At 41.1% G+C, this 21617-nt stretch overlaps 1 long non-coding RNA gene across 1 annotated transcript in view; it reads left to right on the forward strand.

Annotated features, from left to right (window-relative positions):
- LOC143881738 (uncharacterized) overlaps positions 1-21529 on the forward strand; it is a 24604-nt gene extending 3075 nt beyond the window's left edge. The window contains exon 2 of the long non-coding RNA XR_013252013.1: positions 21019-21529. This is a non-coding gene — a long non-coding RNA (uncharacterized LOC143881738). The remainder of the gene's footprint in view (positions 1-21018) is intronic.
- Positions 21530-21617: the final 88 nt, after the last annotated feature.

Raw genomic sequence — 21617 nt, forward strand, 5'->3', positions numbered from 1 at the left:
CGAGAGAGATCCCGCAGCAGTTGGCTATGAATTTCTAAAGAATTTTAAATTACTCCTCAAAATCTAATGAATCAAATGTCTAAATGAGTCAAATGGGCCTCTGAACTCGATTTGCTTGAAGGTCTCTCCGTAGAATAAGGTAACCCTGACAAGATGCCAAAGAAAAGTGTGACTTTAGCAACTGAATGTGGGTAGGAATTAGTTGAATGAAGTGGGAATGCTTTTGAATGCATGAGAGTGGCAGCGCCGGGTATGAAGAAAATCAAGAAACAGGAGAGTGCCTAGGAAGCATCTGCCATGCATAATGTAGCTAATTTGTAAAGAAGTGCAAAGGCCTCTAAGAACCGTTTCATAGAAAACAGTCTGGGGATAATAATTTGAAGAATCAACCTTGCATGCCGATATTCATTCCAATAACAGAAAAATCTAAATCCGCAAAAATTGGCCAATTCAGGTAGTTCTTAATAAGAACTGGAAATTGCTAGATTCTAGTCATGAAGAAACAAATAAACAAAGTGTCCTCAAAACAGTCTTCAAGAACTTGTACTAGGATGAGAAGTCATCCAAGGTAAAACTTAGTTGACTCGGGGGAGTCAATGATTGATACGACGAGTTTTTTTGACTCAGTAGGGGCCAAAACCAAGTTGACTTAAGTGAGCAAATGATTGATCTGAGGAGTTCTAAAATAATACCTCTAACTACTAAATCTGCAACATAGCATAGGGGTAATCAATACCAATCAGCCCTGAAACGAGAGTTTGAGGATGAGCACTTCGCATGCAAGGCCCCATACATCAACATGAACAGTACTGAAAGCACTATGTTTTGTTGTTACTTGGAATAAGAGGACCTTTTGTCAGCAATCTTTTAGAAACTTTTGTCAGCATTCTACTCTGTAGGGAATTGGACCAAAACATAACACAGAACCCATCATCGGTAAACATCCTAATGTCTAAAGTGGGAGAAGATAGGTAGAGTTACATTTGTGTACATGAGGGGAAGGACCAAAAAATCATGTAGCAATAGGGGAATTTCCATGATTTTGAAATAGAAGAGACTTTAATCTTTAGGCAAGTCTCAATCATTTGTTCAGTCAGGAAATCTTCAGCACAGAATCCATCCTAACAAAAATAAACATGAGAACACTTTCAACAAGCAGAACAACAGAAATCAGAGCACTGAATGAGTTAGCCACAGAGAAAGCACAAGAGAATAATTAGCAATTGAACTTTTCAAACCTGATGCAGGAGATAATATGGAAGAATGATTTGTAGCTAGCTATCTTTCTGATATTAAGGAGATAAAAGGATGTAGAGGTTGAAAAAGAAAAAGAAAAAGAAAAAGAAAGTGATGCTGTGGGAATCTGGGATACTAAGTATTCTGTCCGTGTAGAATAACCTTATCCTTATTTCTTATCCACGGGTTATTTGTGGATATGTGTCGATCCCATTTAGTGCGTAAACTGTTTATCGCATTCATGCTGCATGCTGAGGGTCTCACCCCAATGTGTGTATAGAGGCTGTTAGATAATGGAAATAGGGTTAGAGAGGAAGAAGAGGAATGGAGAAGATGGAGAGTCTTCACTAAGGAGCTCCCTCATATAAATGATGTATAAATAGGCCCAACTAGGGAAACATGTGTACAATGACTATAATACCCTCTAACTTACAAGTAATGCCTAAACTACCTTTACACATTATTCAACACTCCCTTAAGCTGGAGTGTATCTACTATGGAGCTCCGGCTTGCTACAAAGAAAAACTACAACAAACAACTAAAAACAACCATACAACAAAAAAAAGAACAACAATCTCATACACACGGCCAGCTTGGGACAACACTCCCCAAGCTGCTGTGGTGAATACATAATGAAAAACATAAGGAAACTAGCAACGCCCACAAGAGTACAACGGCGAGATCAATAGTCATAAAAAAAGAGCTGCTCCCTCTAAATCAGCATGACGACGAGAGCGATCAGAACAAGGACTCCCCCTGAATAAGAACACGGCGAACGAAGCTGCATGCCAACAACGATCAAATAGAAGCGCCTCAACAGGGACAACATGAGCCTCGAACAAAATAAGCACGCCCAAGGTGCGCATTGCGAACCACAGCGAAGTAGCACTGGTAGAGACATCTAGCACAACGCCTTTGGAAGAAGAAGAATTCCCACCACCAGAAGGGTGAGAGGAACCAACCAACGATGGGGGACACCGTCGTCCGAAGAGACAAGGTCGACGGGGTGACACCGTTGCCTGGAGATATAACAGACCAACGATAGAGAACACTGTTGTCCGGAGAGGCAAGGTCGACGGGGACAACGACGCCTGAAGATAACCATCCAAGGATGGGAGACACCATCTTCTGGAGACAAGGTCAACGACAGTACGTCGCCTGAAGAGATAACCAACCGATGATGGGGGACACCATCATTTGGAAACAAGGTCGAAGGGGGACATCGTCGCCTTCAGACAACCAACCAACGATGGGGGACACCATCATCTGGAGACAAGGTCGACGGGGGACACTGTTGCCTGTAAATAACCAACCAATGACGGGGGACATCGTCGTCTGGAAACAAGATCAACAGGGGACGCTGTCGCACCATCATCTGGAGACAAGGTTGACATCAGCACGTCGCCTGAAGAGATAAGGCCGATAGCCACGCTAACGACCAGGCATGTAGCCGGACAATGACAAACCACGATGAACACGTAAAACTATACACTCGTATAAAAGAAATCAACAAAGAATACAAAGAAGCAACTGACATACAATGTGAAGAACTGACAATGTGAAGAACTGACAATGTGAAGAATTGACAATGCGAAGGACGAACAGTGTGAAGAACAGACAATGAGAAGAAGAAACCAAACAACCGAAGAATGGTGAAATACATCAACTAGAGAAGACGACAAAGCATATGAGGAAGAAGAACCACCAACCAACCACAACAAGAAGAACGAAGAACATAAAGGAATCACCAACAACACTCCCCCTCGTGCGAGACTACAGAGCCCGGAGACAACAAGACAAGAAAAGACAACAAAGAAGACAATACCAAGGAAAAGACTACATGACAACAATCCTCCTCCAGTTGAGGCAGAAGGCCTTCGACTTGCAAAGAAAAGAAGACTTTCAAGGCACCAAATCCCTCTTAGACATTTCATCAAACACTTGGGGTGCACCTTGGAGATCAAGACAAAGGCCATAGAAGCCAAAAAATATAGAAAAAAGAAAATAAAGGGTTATGATGGAGTTTTGGGGATTGTAAAGGATAGGTGCCCAATATAGAATAGCAACCCAAGAGGGGGGTGAATTGGGTCTTAAAATCTTTTGCCAAAAACAATGTGGAATTAATGACTTTGGCAAGTTTAAACTTTGAAGCATATAGAAGAAAAACACAAATGCACAATTACCACAAAGATATAAAGAGATAAAGAGGGAAAAAGTGTGCACCGGGTTTTTACGTGGTTCGGTCCAAGACGGGTTTTTACGCGTCTCCTACACTTGCCTCTGTGGACATGGCTCTGTGACTCCACCACACTTGCCGTTTACAAGTAGATTGCAGAGAAAATGAAAGAATAAGAAAACCTCTACAAAGGCAAGATCAACTCTTAAGCTCTCACAATAAAAATCTCTAAATAAGATGTACAAATTGAATCCTAGATCAAATCCCTCTTTAGATGATCCCAGATGAGGCAGAGGGGGTTTAATCACTCTTAGATATGTTTAAAACAAGTTTAAGTGTGTAAGAGTTGGGTCCAAATGGTTATGGAACTCACATATATATAGGAACACCAAAACTAGTCATTAGAATGGCATTTTGGTAATTCCCGCAATTAGCAATTGTAGCCCAACACTACTTTTTCAAGTGCAGTCCAGTTGACTGGACACCCCCAGTCGACCGGTCCAATGCTGGACCACATGTTGTTTGCAAACAACTTGTATTTTGAAAACTGTCCAGTCGACTGGACAAGGGGCAGCCGACTAGCCTTGCTATTTTTGCACATTTTGTGCCATATGATATCCAATCTTTGGGTGTGTTTGCTAGGTTTTGTCCCACTTATATTAACATGTTTAGGGACCCTAATTAACATGTTTTAGTGCTTCTAAGTGGTACACCAATAGGGATTAGATAATACATTCTAAAAACAAGACTTTGACTCATTTCTTCAACTTTGAAGCTCTTCATGTCTTTGTCTTCTTCAATGGATCCTCTCTTTGATTCTTTGGCTTGCAAGGTCTTCTAGATTGGTTCAAGCCTTCATGTTCCTTTGACTCCAAATGATCTTCACCATTAGTTCAAGCCTCGATCCATGCCATGTCTTTGACTTTGGTTTTTGATTTCTTGAATCTCCAATACATGCACTTAAATATCAAAGACATTAGAAATAGCAACACAAATCAACTTGTGTTGGGAATCATCAAAACATAAAAGATTGCCAAGGTGGGAACCATTGGGCTTTCAGGGATAAGGGAATTAAAAAAGGGATTTGGGAGGAAGATTTCTTCCTCATTGGAATTCAAAAGAGAAAGAAAGGGAAGATTTAGGTTTTGGGATTGGAGACTTGGGATTTAGGGTTGAGAATTAGGGTTTGAGGATGCTAAAAGGGATTTTGGAAGAAGATTTCTTCCTCAAATGAGAATTCAAAAGAGAAAGAAATGAAGAATAAGGATTTGGGCATGGGAAAAGGAATTTTCAGGTTGAGATTTGGGGGTTTGGGTTTGGATGGAGAAATAGTGGATGGATGGTTTACGGCAAACCCGTATGGCGTGGGAGAGAAGCTTACGGCAAAGAAAGTGGAGAGAGAGATGGGTTTGTGCAAGTGAGTTTTGCTCCCCCCCCCCCGTAATATAGGATTATGGGGGTCGCTGTAGTAGGGTAAGAGGAGAGAAAATAGGAAAATATTTTAGGGATTTGTGAGGGGGTTGGCACATTGCCGTAATGCGCAATACTCAGGAGAGAGAGAGAGAGAGAGAGAGAGAGAGAGAGAGAGAGAGAGAGAGAGAGAGAGAGAGAGAGAGAGAGAGAGATTGTAGGGATTTTGAAAGGAAAAAAAAGGAAACTGATTTGCACAAATGCGCACTCGACAGAGAGATTGTAGGGTTTATGTTTTTATGGGAAAAAAAATAAAATGGGGAGAGAAAACGAGGGCTTGCGAGAGAGAGGGAGAAGAAGACGTGGGAGAGAACTCTTCTTTCTCCTTCTTTTCCATATTTCAGGGTCTTTGCTTTGATACCGTGTTAGATAATGGAAATAGGGTTAGAGATAAAGAAGAAGAGGGATGGAGAAGATGGAGGGTCCCCACTAAAAAGCTCCCTCATGAAAATGATGTATATATATAGGCCCAACTATGGAAACATGTGTACAATGACTATAATATCTCTAACTTACAAGTAATGCCTAAACTACCCTTACACCTTATTCAACGGAGGCTATGTTTGATGCTAGTTGTGTATATTAAAATATGTCATCTCAACCATAACTATAAACTTTTTAGGCCATATCATCTCCCCGTGCTCTTGCTTTGGGCACCACCCCGGGCACATATGAATGATAAGGCTCAGCGCACTAGCCTAGCACACTCAAGCAGCTCAGTTTGCTTTCCTTTATTCCCGCTAAAGCGGATAGTGAGGCGAGCGGAGTGAGGGTGATCGGTAGTTTTGCGGTAGTGAAGCCCACCCCGCCTCATATTGTGCCGGAATGGTATTTCCTACCGATCCATGCCATTCTTTGCAGTATACCTGACAAATCGGGAGGTGTAGCCGCAATAGCACCAGTTTCTATATCTCTGTTGGCTTAAGATCTGTGAATCCACATGCATGGTATTCCTACTTTGCTACATTTGTTTTAATTTATTCGATACATATCATGTGATCAATCAATTGATTGATGTTTATTACATACACTGGCTTTAGGGCATTTACACTAACAAAACTGCCTCAGGTATCTTATTCATCACTTATCTTGAATGCATTTTATATTCATTATATCTTTACTTTCCTAACTGTAGTATTTGCTCCGCCAAGCGGATACTTGGTGATCGATTGAATACACTCGCTGTGTCTCGCCTATCCAGTCCCTGTGTTAAAATTGTTGTCCCGACAGTCTCACTCCAGAGTGGGTCCATAGGAGGGAAACCCAAACATCCGTAATCGTTTGATTTGGCCAAGTGATTAAACCAACATCCAACAGAGATCATAGTTGATTTGTTGCCTTAGGTCGAAATTGGTCGAACCCGTTGATCCACGATTGGTTCTGGTACGTGCATAGACACACCGTCGCCCGAAGTGGTTGGAGCTTCATTTGATTACTATGAATGAGGTCTTCTTTTATTTTATTCTGTCTTTGCAGATCATTTTTCCATGTCCATGTACTGTATCAATTCATTGATTGGGATAATGTATGCTTGCTCCAAATGACAACAACTCCAACAACATGCAAACTCTTATGTGCTTGCTATTCGCATTATGGAGGCATCCGTTCAAATTATTTGCATATAATGTCATGTGCTCATGAATGGGACTCATATTAAAATGGTTTTATGAAAGATATAGTTAATGGCTTCTAAAGTCCCATTTGCGAATGAGATTAACTTAAAATGATCTTATTGGTAAATGAAGATCAATTTTTCCATTTGACTAAGCTTGTCTGCAAGGGAAGTGAAAACCAACATGAAATGCGATCCAGTTGAGTGAAGCCCAGCTCTGAAACTTGATTATTACTTAAGAAGTTGAAGATGGTAAATCGTTTCAAAAAAAAAGTTGAAGATGGTAAATGTATACACGATAGTCAAATATAACTACTCTGACCATGTTGTCATAACATGGTAAACATGACCTGCCCTCCTATGGCTTTCATTAGAAACCAAAAGTTGTATTTGGCCACTGATAGGAAAAGTTTTTTTGCTTAGTGGTTGTCAATTTGGTTTTGCTAGTTTGGATTTTTAGGAGCCGTTTGGATTCGCAGATTTTAGAATCCTGGATTTCTTCAAAATTGTAGATGGGAGACAAGAGAAGGAGGCTGTCGTCGTTTTCTGATTTCTCACCTTTCTTTCCGTCAACAAGAGAGTAGGAGATTATCCCATGTTTCCGGGTTTTAGAAATCTCAGGACGGGGGAGATATTTCTAAAACCTAGATTTCTTAAAATCCAAGATTCTAAAGAGAAGCGAAAAGGACGGTATCCTCCTCTTGTCTCCCATCTACAATTTTAAAGAAATCCAGGGTTCTAAAATCCGCGTATCCAAACGGCCCTTAGGGTGTGAAGGTGCCGAGATTCCTGGGGATAATAAGGAGAAAGAGATGTTTGGTTTTGGTGGCTACACATGAGATTCAGGAGCAGGGTAGGGGTCAGGTTTTGGAGGACACCATCTCGGAGATCCAAGAACGATATGATGCGGTGAAAGAGATGGAGAAGAACCTGCTGGAACTACATCAAGTGTTCTTGGACATGTCGGTGCTTGTGGAAGCACAAGGGCAGCAGCTCGACGACATCGAGAGTCAACTTGCGAGGACTGTGTCATACATCGGGGCTGCAACCGAACAGATCCAAAAGGCCAAGAAGCACCAGAGGAACTCCAGGAAGTGTACATGTTATGCCATCTTCCTACTTCTTATCATCCTCCTTGTCATCCTCCTCCCCATCCTCCTTAGATGACCACAAATTCCATTCCCATCAATTCCTCTTTTTTCCATCCTATTTTTCCCATCCCCGGTTATGTTGGTTACTTGATTATTTTTTTCTTCTCATCTTCGATTGTATACATCATCATACAGACAGCATGGGCTGCTTTTGCTTTTGTGGATTTTTCATTCTTTCAATTTTTTACCTATTTTTCTTTCTTCCCTAAGTTGCTTTTGCTTTGCTTGTGCCACGTATAAATATATTATGTCATTTATCTGCTTTTGCTTTTGAGGATTTTTCATTCTTTCCATTTTTTTCTCTTTTCCTTTCACCCCTATGTTGCATTTGCTTTGCTTGTGCCACATATAAATATATGGTGTCATTTATCCATTCTTTTTTTCTTAATATGTCTATATTTGTTTTATTTAATATTTCATATTTGATCCCTGTCCATCCACTTTATATGGGATAGCCTCTATAATTGGTGGTTTATCAATACGAACAACAAACCCATAACTACAAGGTCCTGAGAAGTCTGCCTTTGATTGAACAAACAAAACTTGCTCAATTTAATTCGGAATTCAGTGAAATTTGCGCCCACCCGAAGCCGTCGAAGTCTACTTTACAACGAAAGAAACGGAGGTGAAAAATTTCAAGTATTTTGAGAGTTACGACCAAAACAGTGAGACTCGCACACTTTTGTCGTACTGATTTCAGACCTACCTTTGATTGAACGGCCATAACTCACGCAATTCAACTCGGAATTCAGTTAAATTTGCGCCCACTCGAAGCCGTCGAAGTCTACTTTACAACGAAAGAAACAGAGGTAAAAATTCCAACTATTTTGGGAGTTATGACCGAAACAGTGAGACTCGCTCGCTTTCGTTGTGCTGATTTCAGACCTACTTCTAATTGAACGGCCATAACTCACTCAATTCAAATCGGAATTCAGTGAAATTTGCGCCCACTCGAAGCTGTCGAAGTCTACTTTACAAAGAAAGAAACAGAGGTGAAACATTCCAAGTATTTTGAGAGTTATGACCGAAACAGTGAGACTCACACGCTTTCATCATGTTGATTTCAGACCTACCTCTGATTAAACGGCCATAACTCACTCAATTCAACTCGGAATTCAGTGAACTTTGCACCCACTCGAAGTTGTCGAAGTCTACTTTACAACGAAAGAAACGGAGGTGGAACATTCCAAGTATTTTGAGAGTTATGAACGAAATAGTGAGACTCACACGCTTTCATCATGTTGACTTCAGACCTACCTCTGATTAAACGGCCATAACTCACTCAATTCAAATTGGAATTCAGTGAAATTTGCGCCCACTCGAAGCTGTCGAAGTTTACTTTACAACGAAAGAAACAGAGGTGAAACATTCCAAGTATTTTGAGAGTTATGACCGAAACAGTGAGACTCACACGCTTTCATCATGTTGACTTCAGACCTACCTCTGATTAAACGGCCATAACTCACTCAATTCAACTTGGAATTTATTGGAATTTACACCCGCTCGAAGCTGTCGAAGTCTACTTTACAACGAAAAAAACGGAACTGAAAAATTCCAAGTATTTTGAGAGTTATGACCGAAACAATGAGACTTGCGCACTTTCGTCGTGCTGATTTCTGACCTACCGTTGATTAAATAACCATAACTCACTCAATTCAACTCGGAATTCAGTGAAATTTGCACCCACTCGAAGCTGTCAAAGTCAACTTTACAACGAAGAAATAGAGGTGAAAAATTCCAAGTATTTTGAGAGTTATGAGCAAAACAGTGAGACTCGAGCGCTTTCATCATGCCGATTTCTGACCTACCGCTGATTAAACAGCCATAACTCAATTCAACTCGGAATTTATTGAAATTTACGCCCATTCGAAGCTGTCGAAGTCTACTTTACAACGAAAGAAACAGAGGTGAAAAATTCCAAGGATTTTCAGAGTTATGAGCGAAACAATGAGACTCACGCGCTTTCGTCGTGCTGATTTTTGACCTACGTCTGATTAAATGGCCATAACTCAATTCAACACAGAATTCAGTGAAATTTGCGCCCACTCGAAGCTGTCGAAGTCTATTTTACAACGAAAGAAACGGAGGTGAAATATTCCAAGTATTTAGAGAGTTATAAGCGAAACAGTGAGACTCGCACGCTTTCGTCGTGCTGATTTCTGATCTACCTCTAATTAAATGACTATAACTCACTCAATTCAACTTGGAATTCAGTGAAATTTGCACCCACTCGAAGCTGTCGAAGTCTTCTTTACAACGAAAGAAATGGAGGTAAAAAATTTCTAGTATTTTGAGAGTTATGAGCGAAACAGTGAGACTCGTGCGCTTTCATCTTGCTGATTTCTGACGTACCTCTTATTAAACGGCCATAACTTACTCAATTCAACTCGGAATTCATCGAAATTTGGCTCACTTGAAGCTATTAAAGTCTACTTTATAACGAAAGAAACTGAGGTGAAAAATTTCAAGTATTTTGAGAGTTATTACCGAAATAGTGAGACTTGCGCACTTTCGTCGTGCTGATTTCTGACCTACCGTTGATTTAAATAACCATAACTCACTCAATTCAACTCGAAATTCAGTGAAATTTGTGGCAACTCGAAGCTGTTGAAGTCTACTTTACAACAAAAGAAACGTAGGTGAAAAATTCCTAGTATTTTGAGAGTTATGACCGAAACAATGAGACCCGCATGCTTTCGTTGTGCTGATTTCCGACCTACCACTGATTAAACGACCATAACTCACTCAATTCAACTCGGAATTCAGTGAAATTTGCGCCCACTCGAAGTTGTCAAAGTTTACTTTACAATGAAAAAAATCGAGGTGAAAAATTCCAAGTATTTTCAGAGTTATGAGCGAAACAGTGAGACTCAAGCGCTTTCGTCGTGTTGATTTATGACCTACTGCTGATAAAACGATAATAACTCACTCGATTCAACTCGGAATTCAGTGCAAATTGTGCCCACTCGAAGTTGTCGAAGTCTACTTTACAACGAAAGAAACGGAGCTGAAAAATTCCAAGTATTTTGAGAGTTATGACTGAAACAGTGACACTCGTGCGCTTTCGTCATGCTGATTTCTGACCTACCTCTGATAAAATGACCATGACTCACTCAATTCAACTCAGAATTCAATGAAATTTGCGCCCACTTGAAGCTATCGAAGTCTACTTTACAACGAAAGAAACGGAGGTGGAAAATTCCAAGTATTTTAAGAGTTATGAGCGAAACAGTGAGACTCACTCGCTTTTGTCATGCTGATTTCTGACCTACAGCTGATAAAATGACCATAACTCACTCAATTCAACTCGGAATTGAGTGAAATTTGGGCTCACTTGAAGCTGTTGAAGTCTACTTTACAACGAAAGAAACGAAGCTGAAAAATTTCAAGTATTTTGAGAGTTATGACCGAAACAATGAGACTCGCGCGCTTTTGTCGTGCTGATTTCTGACCTACCGTTGATAAAATGATCATAACTCACTCAATTCAACTCGGAATTCAGTGAAATTTATGCCCACTCGAAGCTGTCGAAGTCTACTTTACGACGAAAGAAATGAAGTTGAAAAATTTAAGTATTTTGAGAGTTATGAGCAAGACAGTGGGACCCGCGCGCTTTCGTTATGCTGATTTCTGTCTTACCGCTGATAAAACGACCATAACTCACTCAATTCAACTCGGAATTTAGTGAAATTTACGCCCACTCGAAGCTGTCGAAGTCTACTTTACTAAGAATGAAACGGAGGTGAAAAATTCCAAGTATTTTGAGAGTTATGAGCGAAACAGTGAGACTCGCGCGCTTTCGTCGTGCTGATTGCTGACCTACCGCTGATAACATTCAAAGGTACATTTAATAGCTTAGAACTCCATTATCTCAACGAAGAAGATGAAAATACAAGAGGAGCCAAGCTCTCTCAGAAGAGAATTCTCTAAAACTAAAATCATCGAAAACTAAAATGAGAGAGAGAAGAAAGAAGGGGCTTTATAACACAGCCCTAAGACAACATTACATCCCTAAACTGCCCCTAATATTGTAAAATGACATTAAAAGAAATAAAGATAGTAAAATAACAACGCCAAGCACTATATAAGCAGGGGGTCAAATAAAGGAAACTCTACTCTAAAGGAGCCATGTGGGCCGATGTCAATTGCCGAGGGGATGCTCCTGCATCACAAATGAAAATTACTAGTTTTCCATCACATCCTAAATGCACATAGTCACTTGTGTCGCTTCCGGTTGCGCTTGAACCGTCGGATTGCCTTGGGGTGCTCAAATTGCCGTTGCACCTCCTCGGCTATTTCCTCCACCGTATCATCTTCGGGAGATGCCCCTGCATTACTCTCCCGTTGTTGGCTTGAACTTGACCTCGAGCTCTCGCTATCTCTATCATAGAATGGAAATATATGGCTCACATTAAAAAGATTGTCAATCTTCTAATCTTTCAGAAGTAGTACCCGGTAAGCATTGTTACCGACTTTGGCAAGAATCTCGGAAGCGAATTTCTTGCTTTGTAGCTTGTTATATTGACTGGTAGGGAACCTCTCCAATGGCACATACACCCAAACCTTATCTCCAACCTCAAAAAAGACATCTTTCCGCTTCAAATCTGCCTTTTCTTTGAATTTGGCGTTGTGCTTAAGCAAGTTGGCCTTCACTTGGGAGTGAATTTGCTGCAAACTTTCCCAAATTTCTTCCACTTTTTTAGGAGCTTTCTCAGCTGAAATAGGTAGCGGAAGCAAGTCCAATGGACCTTAAGGATTCTTTCCCAAAACAATTTGGAAAGGAGTAAAACCGGTACTACAGTTGATGGAGCCATTGAACTCAAATTCAATCTTTGGTAACACCAAATCCCAATTGCCAAACTCTTCACCGTGGTCTCAACATCCCAAGTGATCGATTAACCACCTCCGTTTGACCATCACTTTGAGGATGGTACGGACTAGAGAATTTCAAGGTGGTACCAAGCCGTTGCCATAAACACCGCCAAAAGTGACTTATGAACTTTGAGTCATGATCCGACACCATGGAATGTGGAAGACCATGATAACGGATCACCTCTTTGAAGAGCAAATCAGCAACTCTTGTGGCATCAAGAGTCGTCTTGCATGGAATAAAGTGAGCCATCTTTGAAAAGCGATCAACAACCACATAAATGCTATCCCATCCCCTAGGCGTCTTGGGTAGTCCCAACACAAAATCCATGGATATATCCTCCCAAGGGTCTATGGGATTAGGTAGGGGCTGTGTAAGCCTAAGGGTACAATCCACTAATGTTTTGATGATCAACAAATCCAAATTGATGGTAGTTTGCTAATGGCTTCTCTAGTGTTGTGATTCAGACATGATATATCAAAGTCAACACTCGAGGCAAGAAGAAAAATGGCACAACTTGGAGAAAGTCAAGCCATGGCGGTCTTCCTACATCTCTTAGAGTTGTTGAAGAATTAAGGAAACCACAAGCGCAAAAGCAAGATAGAACTCTCTCAAGTCAAGGAATAACTCATGCGATCGCACAAGAAAATTAGAGATCAAGAAGACTCAAGGTTTCTTATTTCTTAGAATGTATTAGAGTCCTCTTGACATTAAGTAATTGCATGAATTCATGTGTTCAAAACCTTTTCAAAACCATTGCAACAAACTCAAAAAGGTATTTGAAAACTTAGGTTAAAAGCCCAAAGATCATGGCCCAAAACCCTAAGTCTTTAATGTATAAAAATAAAATTTTAAAACAGGGCCGGGCGACCGGGGTCTCCCGGACGATCGTGGGATGGATGTTGGAAGTCCAGCATCTACCCAACAAAAGCGAGACGCGGTCGACCGAGGCTACCCTGGTCGACCGCGGATAGGCTTCTGGAAATCCAGAAGTCATCCAGAGAGGTCTCGGCGGTCGACCGCCCTAGGCTTGGCAGACTGCGGATAGGTTTTAGACAATAATTAAAAATGTCCAGAAGGCCCTCAGCGGGCGACCATGACACCCTGGCCGACCGCCCCCGTCTGGCAAAGTAGCTGTTGGGGCTTTTGCGACTTGATTTTTCTTGGGCCGTTTATTACGGTTTTGCCCCAAACGGTAATATCCTTGTTAGGGCTATAAATAAGTGAAATTCCACTTAGCAACCTCAGAGGGGGGGTGAATTGGGTGTCTTTTGAAATTTTAAGGATTTTTAAAAAATTATCTTGCACTAGTTTTAGTTTGATTTGAAAACTATGAATAAGCTTTAAAGTAAAGAGTTCAAGCACTTACCACAAGAGAGGAAGAGAAGAGACAAGAGGCTTGACATAAGATTTTTATTGTGGTTCGGTCTTAAACCCAAGACCTACTCCACTCTTCTCAAGTTGATCTCTTGAGGATTCCACTAAGAATCTTCTTCCAAGGAACTTAAATACGGCGTTCCTTCCGCCAAGTACAATCCGAGCTTCAATGCTCCAAGGGTCTTAACTACGACGCCCTTTCTTGTCAAATACAATGAAGAGATGAAAGATGTAACTCACTTACCTCTTAGTAGGCTGATTACAATGTAGAGAACACTCACTCTCACTTAAAAAAGATAAACAAGTAAAATCCTAAGGTCTCTCAAGAACAATCAAAAGTCAAAGGCACAAGAGAGGATTAGAGAGTGATTTCCTTGTTTGAATGTGTTAAAAACCCTTATGAATACTCAAGGAAGGTTTGGTGAGTCATTAAGAGTGTTCATTAAGGCCCTAGTGAATATATATGTATGTTTGTGTGTGTGGGAGTATGAAATATAGCCTTTTTAGACTCCCCAACGGTCATTACGGAATTGTCGCTCGGAATTCCGTAGTGGCCGTTGCCACTTTTTTTTTATATTTTGCAACATAACTTATCACGGAATTCCGAGGAAATTCTCAAAATTTCGAGAATTTTCTCGGGATTCTGTGAAGGTCATTTTCAGCAGATTTTAACCTTTTGTGTTGCTGATTGATTTGGGCCTTTGGAATTCACTTTTAACTTGTTGAATGGAATGCCATATTGGTCCAAACATGTGAGGACACCACCATGATGCAATTAGGTTCATTTTATGTTTGTTTTAGGCTCTCTTTTGTGCCTTTACCTAGATATTACATGATTGACCTAATACAATCTAAGTAGAGCTTGGTCTTAGTTCTTGATGGTACTTTGATGAAGCTTTGACTTGTCTTCCATCAACTCCATTGATGCTTGAGCATAGCTTTGGACTTTGAGTTGATTTCCATCCTTTTGGGCTTGTATTTGAATGTCCTTGTCTTGTCTTGATGTTGCTTTGATATGCTTTTGTGTTGTTGATTCCTTTTTCATGCCTTTGAGTTCACTTTGTGCTTGGTTGAATTGACCCCTTGATATGCAAACTTGAGAGTACTTGTGCTTGAAACATATTCACTTAGATATTGAAGATCACTAGTCCACATAATCATTATGTGACAAATTGAGTTTGTTAATCATCAAAACATATAATTAGGAGTACTTGTTGAACCCTTGGCTAACAATCTCCTCCTTTTTGATGATGACAAACACAATTTGCCTTTGGGTAGGAGCTCCCCCTTATGGGATGGTTAGAACAATTAATGCTCCCCCTAAGAGTATGATTTAATGGACAATTTAAGCATTAATTATATTGAGAAAAGATTAAATGAAATTGAGCTTTGCTCCCCCTCAATATATGCATATAGTCATGACTTGGGAGCTCAAATATTCTCCCCCTTTTGTCATCACCAAAAAGGTGAAACAAAAGGATAGAAAACATATGAGTGCCAAGAATTTCCAGTAGAAGTCCATGCATGAGAGATAATAATCAAACCAAAAGAAAGATAGCCACAAGAAAGTACAATACACACAAGCTCAAAAGCATAAGCAAACCATAGTTCATACATGAAGAAAGGCCATACATAAAAGCAATACCCATGAGGTGCTTGGCCATACACGCTAATCTCAAAACACACTGTAATATTTGAGTACAAACGTACAGACATATCCAAGTGAAAGCATAAACAGCTAAACTATCAACACAGATCGTAGTCCAAATACAACATACGGAATATAACTAGACAGCCTAATCAAACACAAAATGATGCCCAACATGATCAGAGAAGAGGGTCCAGCTACTGCTCTGGAGGTGGTGGAGGATAAGAAGAGCTGCCATGATACTGGCTCCACTGCCTGCCTGAGAGGTACTGGCGAAAGGCAGTAAACTGATTATCAACATGAGTAGTAAGTGTCTGGAACCGAGCGGTGAGCTCATCATCAACGTGAGTAGTGAGCTTCTCGAACTGAGAAGCCATGGAACGCTCAAGTGACTCCTGCATGGGCTGTAAGTCCTGACGAGTGCATGCATGAGACATATCCTGAGATGACTGTGTGGCCTTCGGGGCCTGAACATCCTGATCCTCTGCTTCCTCATCATCAAAGTCTTCTTCATCAGATGCCACTTCAATAGCTGCTTTATCGAGGTTCATTCTTCTGAAGGTGCGATCATGAGATATTTAAGCCATTGAATTTCACAAGTAACTTTGGCCATGGAACGATATTCAGCTTTAGCAGAAGAAAGTGAAACAGTGTTCTGTTTCTTGGTCTTCCATGAGATAAGGGATGCACCCAATAAGACGCAGTAGCCGATCGTGGATTTTCTGGTCATTGGGCAACTTCCCCAATCAGAATCGCAATAAGCGGTGAGATGTGTAGTACTGGTAGATGATAAGCCTGGGGTACTTTTAAGATACCGAAGGAGGTGAAGAGCTTCATCCATATGAGGCTTTTGTGGTTGTTGCATCACAGAATACACAATATCTGGACGAGTGATAGTCAAATAAATGAGTTTGCCAATTAGCCGTCTGAAAGAGGAAGGATCATCAAGTAGTTCACCGGTATTTTCAAGCTTGAGATTTTGCTCCATTGGAAAATCAGCAACTCTAGCGCCAAGAAGGCCCATGTCATCTAAAGATTTCCAAAGCGAATTTTCGCCGAGTAAGAAAAATCCCTTTAGAAGATCTTCCAACTTCAATTCCTAAAAAATATTTGAGGGGCCCGAGATCCTTGATACGGAATTTGTTGTGAAGGAAACTTTTGGTGAGGTTGATGGTTGATTGGTCGCTACCGGTGATAATAATATCATCGACGTACACAAGGATAAAAGTGGAAAGTTTCCCATTATGCTTGATAAAAAGAGAATAGTCGGCTTTGGATTGTACATAGCCAATTTGCAATAGTGCTTGAGAAAATTTTGCAAACCAATTTCTAGATGCTTGTTTGAGACCGTATAGAGACTTGTTGAGTTTGCACACATATTGCTCCCCCTGTTTGTGGAATCCTGGCGGTATTTTCATGTACACTTCTTCATGTAAATCCCCATGCAAGAAAGCATTGTGGACATCAAGTTGTTGAATTTCCCAATTTTTGGCTGCGGCCAATAGACATCGAACCGTGACAAGTTTGGCTATAGGAGCAAAGGTCTAGTGATAGTCGAGACCTTCCATCTGAGTGTAGCCTTTGGCTACCAACCGAGCTTTATATCTTTCAACAGAGCCATCAGCCTTGTATTTGACTATATATGCACTAGCAACCAATAGGGCGTTTGCCAGGTGGTAAGGTGGTAATGGTCCAAGTATGGTTATCCTCAAGGGCTTGGATTTCCTTGGCCATACCATCCCTCCATTCAGGTATCTTTGCAGCTTGGGTAAAGGTTCTGGGTTCAGGAATATTTTGAATGGCTACAAGGAAAGATTTGTGAGATGATGAAAAATTATGGTAATCTAAAAATTAAGACAGTGGAAACGGGGTACCTTCAGCACCTGCCGTCGAAGACGAGAGAGGGGTGGAACTGGGTAAGATAGGGCAATGAAAGTCTTGTAAATATGAGGGTGGATGGTGAGTGCGAGTTGAGCATCTTGGTGGTGGAGATGGAGATGTATCCATGGTGGCGGAAGGAGGGGTGGGGTTTTGAGTGGTGGATGGAGATGAAGAGTTTGTTGGAGATGGTGGAGTAGGTGGATTTGGAGTAGGGGACGAATTTGTTGGAGATACTGGAGTGCGTGGATTTGGAGGAGGTGGGGATGATTCGTGATCAGGTATAGGTAATGGAATGACACGATTGGGATTGGTGGCGGCTGGATTGGCATTGGCATAGGGAAAAATATTTTCAAAAAATCTCACATCCCTACTGGTATAGATTTTCCCACTTTCTATATCAAAAATAAGATAACCTTTTTGTGCAAAGGGATAACCAACAAATATCCCAGGTTTTGCGCAAGAGTTAAATTTGTCTTTATGATGGATGTTGTATGCGTGGCATAGACATCCAAAAATGCGGAGGTGGAAATAATTAGGCTTAGAATGAAATAGCATTTCATAAGGGGAACGGTTACCCAACAATGGAGTCGGAATGCAGTTAATGAGTAATGTAGCTGTGAGAACACATTCACCCCAGAATTCGAGTGGAAGATGAGCTTGGAAACGTAAAGAACGAGCAACTTCAAGAAGGTTCCTGTGTTTACGTTCCACGACGCCATTCTGTTGTGGTGTGCCCAAACAGCTATGTTGGTGAACAATGCCATTTTTACCAAGAAAATCTTGCATACTGTGTGAGAAAAACTCACTGCCATTGTCAGTTCGAATTGCTTGAACATGACAATGAAATTGAGTTTTGGCAAGATTAATAAATAATTGTAAAAAATGACATATATCAGATTTATGTTGCATGAGGTAAACCCAAGTTGCAAGAGTGAAGTCGTCAACAATAGTGAGAAAAAAATGTGCGTTGTTATGAGATGGAACACTATAAGCACCCAATATGTCAACATGTAATAAAGAAAAAGGAGTAACTGTTGAAATAGAACTCAAAGGAAATGGATGCCGAGTTTGTTTAGCAAGTGGGCAAACCATACATAAGTCCTTATTAGAAACATAAACAGCAGGGAAATGCTTAGAAAGAATTTCCATTCTTGATGAAGAGGGATGCCCTAGTCGCCAATGCCATAGGTCAAAGGATGCTGTCCGAATGGAAGTGAGTGCAGAGGTTGGGGGGATGGATGGATGGCGTAGAGACCGCCAATGAGTTTACCCAAACCAATCGTCGTCTTCGTGGACAGGTCCTGCATCACACAATGGGAAGGATAAAAGGTGATTGAGCAATTTAAATCTTTTGTGAGTTTAGGAACAGAAAGCAAATTATGATGAAATGAGGGAATGCATAACACATTATCAAGGTGCAATTGAGGGGAAATTGAGCAACTGCCAATATGAGAAATATAGGCATGATCCCCAGTAGGCAAAAGAACGGGTTTTGATGAAGATAAGGATGTGAAAGAAGAAAGTAAAGAAGGGTCTGAGACCATATGGTCTATGGCCCCGCTATCAATTATCCAAAAAGGGGTAGCCGCAGAGGAAGAAAAAATAGTCTTACCTGCAAGGTTAACAGAGGCTGGCGAGTTGGTACCTGGGGTGATTAGGGACAACAGTTTGCCATACTCGTCAAAAGTAAAAGGTCGGGCAGTGCCGGTTGGACGAGAGGAAGATGACGAATGGAGGGACTGTGGTGGCGCATTGCTTGATGATGAGGTGCCGCTCGACAATGGGAGAGAAGCCGCATTGGACCGAGGGAAGGGCCTTCCTTGCTGCTGTCGCGGAGTGCCACGGTTAGGTCCAGGTTGTTGTGGACGATAATTTCATCATTTCGGAAAACCAATAATCAACCAACAATTTTCGATAGTGTGGTTGGTTCTATGGCAGTGCGTACAACTGCCAGGTTGAGGCGGCCCACTATGTGGAGCAACTGGAGGAGATGAGAGGATAGGGCTACGAGTGGAAAGAGCAGTAGTTTTGATCATGGATGTAGGTTGAACATGTAGTTGACGCTGTCGTTCCTCTTGTAGGAGGAGGTTTTATGCTCTGTTGACAGACGGAAGTAGATCCATGATAAGAATTTGACTTCTGATGGAAGAGTAAGATTCATTGAGCCCCATTAAGAACTGCATGAGGCGTTGTTGATGCTCAAAGGCAAAGGCGGATTTAAAAGCACCACAAGTGCATGTGGGAAGGGATGAGATGGAAGAAAGTTCATCCTAGAAAGCTTTAAGTTTGCTGTAGTATTGAATGATGGTGGATCTGTCTTGCCGGTGAGTGGCAATGGAACGAGTGAGTTCAAAGATACGGGGTGTGTGGCTTTGAGAAAACCATCACGCAGATCATTCCAAACATTGTAAGCGGAGGAATCATGGAGAATGTTATCAGATATGTCACCAGAGATGACATTTAATATCCAAGAAATGACCATGTCATTGGCACGATCCCAGGAACTAAAAAGGGTGGAAGATTTTGGAGGCCGCAGCAAGGACCCATCAATGAAAGCTAATTTATTTTTTGCATTGAGTGCCATTTTCATGGCACGTGACCAGTTGTAGTAGTTGTCACCGGTGAGGGTTTGGAGACTAAGAGGGTACCGGGACTGTCGTAATGATGAAGATAATACGGAGAAGATGAATAAGCATCATGGGAAAGAGAGTTTTGCAGTGATGGTGTAACAATCTGTGTAGAATCAGATTGTACAGAATGATTAGGAGGTGGAGGAGGAGACGAAGAGTCCTCTGAAGCCATGGAGAAATGGCAGAGAAGGATCAAAGAATGATCAAACTAGTGAAGGAGACATCTGATACCATGTTAAATTAATAGAAACAATACAAAGTGAGGAATTTCATTCATTTTATTGATATCACCGGATGTATATGAACTGTGCTTATATAAACATACAAATATCTTCCCTGGAATGTAAAAGGCATGCAATCCTTTTCTTTCTTTATAAGTCTTGCCATATACAGTAATGCAAATCTCCTTGATAAATCATGGAAAACATTTCCCAAAGTGATTCTTATATAAAGCAATATGATATTTCTTCCATAAAGTTTGCAAACTGTCTTGGGAAACTTGCTCAAGATAGCACCCGGTTGCCATGGTTTACTATGGTTTCCAATATTGTATGTGTGTGTCTGAGAGAGTGAGAGAGAGAGAGAGAGAGAGAGAGAGAGAGAGATTTGATAGGCTATTTGATGAGATGTTTGACTGAGTGAGATCTTCTATGGACTTCCAGCATATTCATTGATCCACCAACTCGGTGGCGGATGGGCAAGCTAGAGATGGTGTGGCTAAGGAAACTTTGGCTCTTGTTGACGCTCTTTCCCCTTGATGCTATCTCCATTTTTTGTAGATAATAGCTTTGTTTCCTTTTATTTCTTTCCTTGTCGTACATCGAGCATCTCGATCCTCTTCGCTTGCAATAAAATTGGCTACGATTTTCAACAGGGGTAATGGAAAAATGACAGGTTTGAGCTGGGAAATTTTTTGGAGGTAAAATTATAAATTATTCTTCAGTGACAATAGTTTTTCCATGTGCAGCCAAACAGAGAAACAAGGAGATTCTGGAAAAAAAAAAAAATTCACTTGAAACACGAGGCAAAGGCGGGAGGGGGTCGCGGTGTAGCGAGAGAAACCTGTCATGGCGTGGCGTGACAGGGCCCATGCACTGGGGGACGGTTATGTGTCCATTTATCGTAGACTCGCTGTAGGTGGTGGCTATTCGACCATTATCAGGGGCATCGGGAACTCCAAAATTTTCCTGCAATCCGAACGGGGTAGAAAGCAATTATATTTGATAGGGCTGCAACTTGGGATGGTTTTACCCGGCCCACATCAACCCGACCTGAAAATACATGGGTCAGGTTTAGAAATCATGGATCTTGGGTAGGGTCAGGTTTTAAATTGGAAAATCCGACTCAATCCTGGCTAGGGACGGGTTTAAAGAAAAAAAACCCTAAACCTAACTCATATGGGTCTACTGTGACTTCTTAAATATCTCTTGAATAACATAGAAAATTATTTTTCCAGTATATTAATACAATTGTTTTCATTGAGGTGATCATGTCTGTTATCCAATGCTAAGAACATGGTTTTGAAGCCAAGTCGACTTGATAATTGAAATCATCCAAGGCAACTGT

This window comes from Tasmannia lanceolata, unplaced genomic scaffold (genome assembly GCF_043159265.1).
Source record: "Tasmannia lanceolata isolate RefF3 unplaced genomic scaffold, GAP_Taslan_0.1 ptg000002l, whole genome shotgun sequence".
In the NCBI taxonomy this organism is placed as follows: Eukaryota; Viridiplantae; Streptophyta; class Magnoliopsida; order Canellales; family Winteraceae; genus Tasmannia; species Tasmannia lanceolata.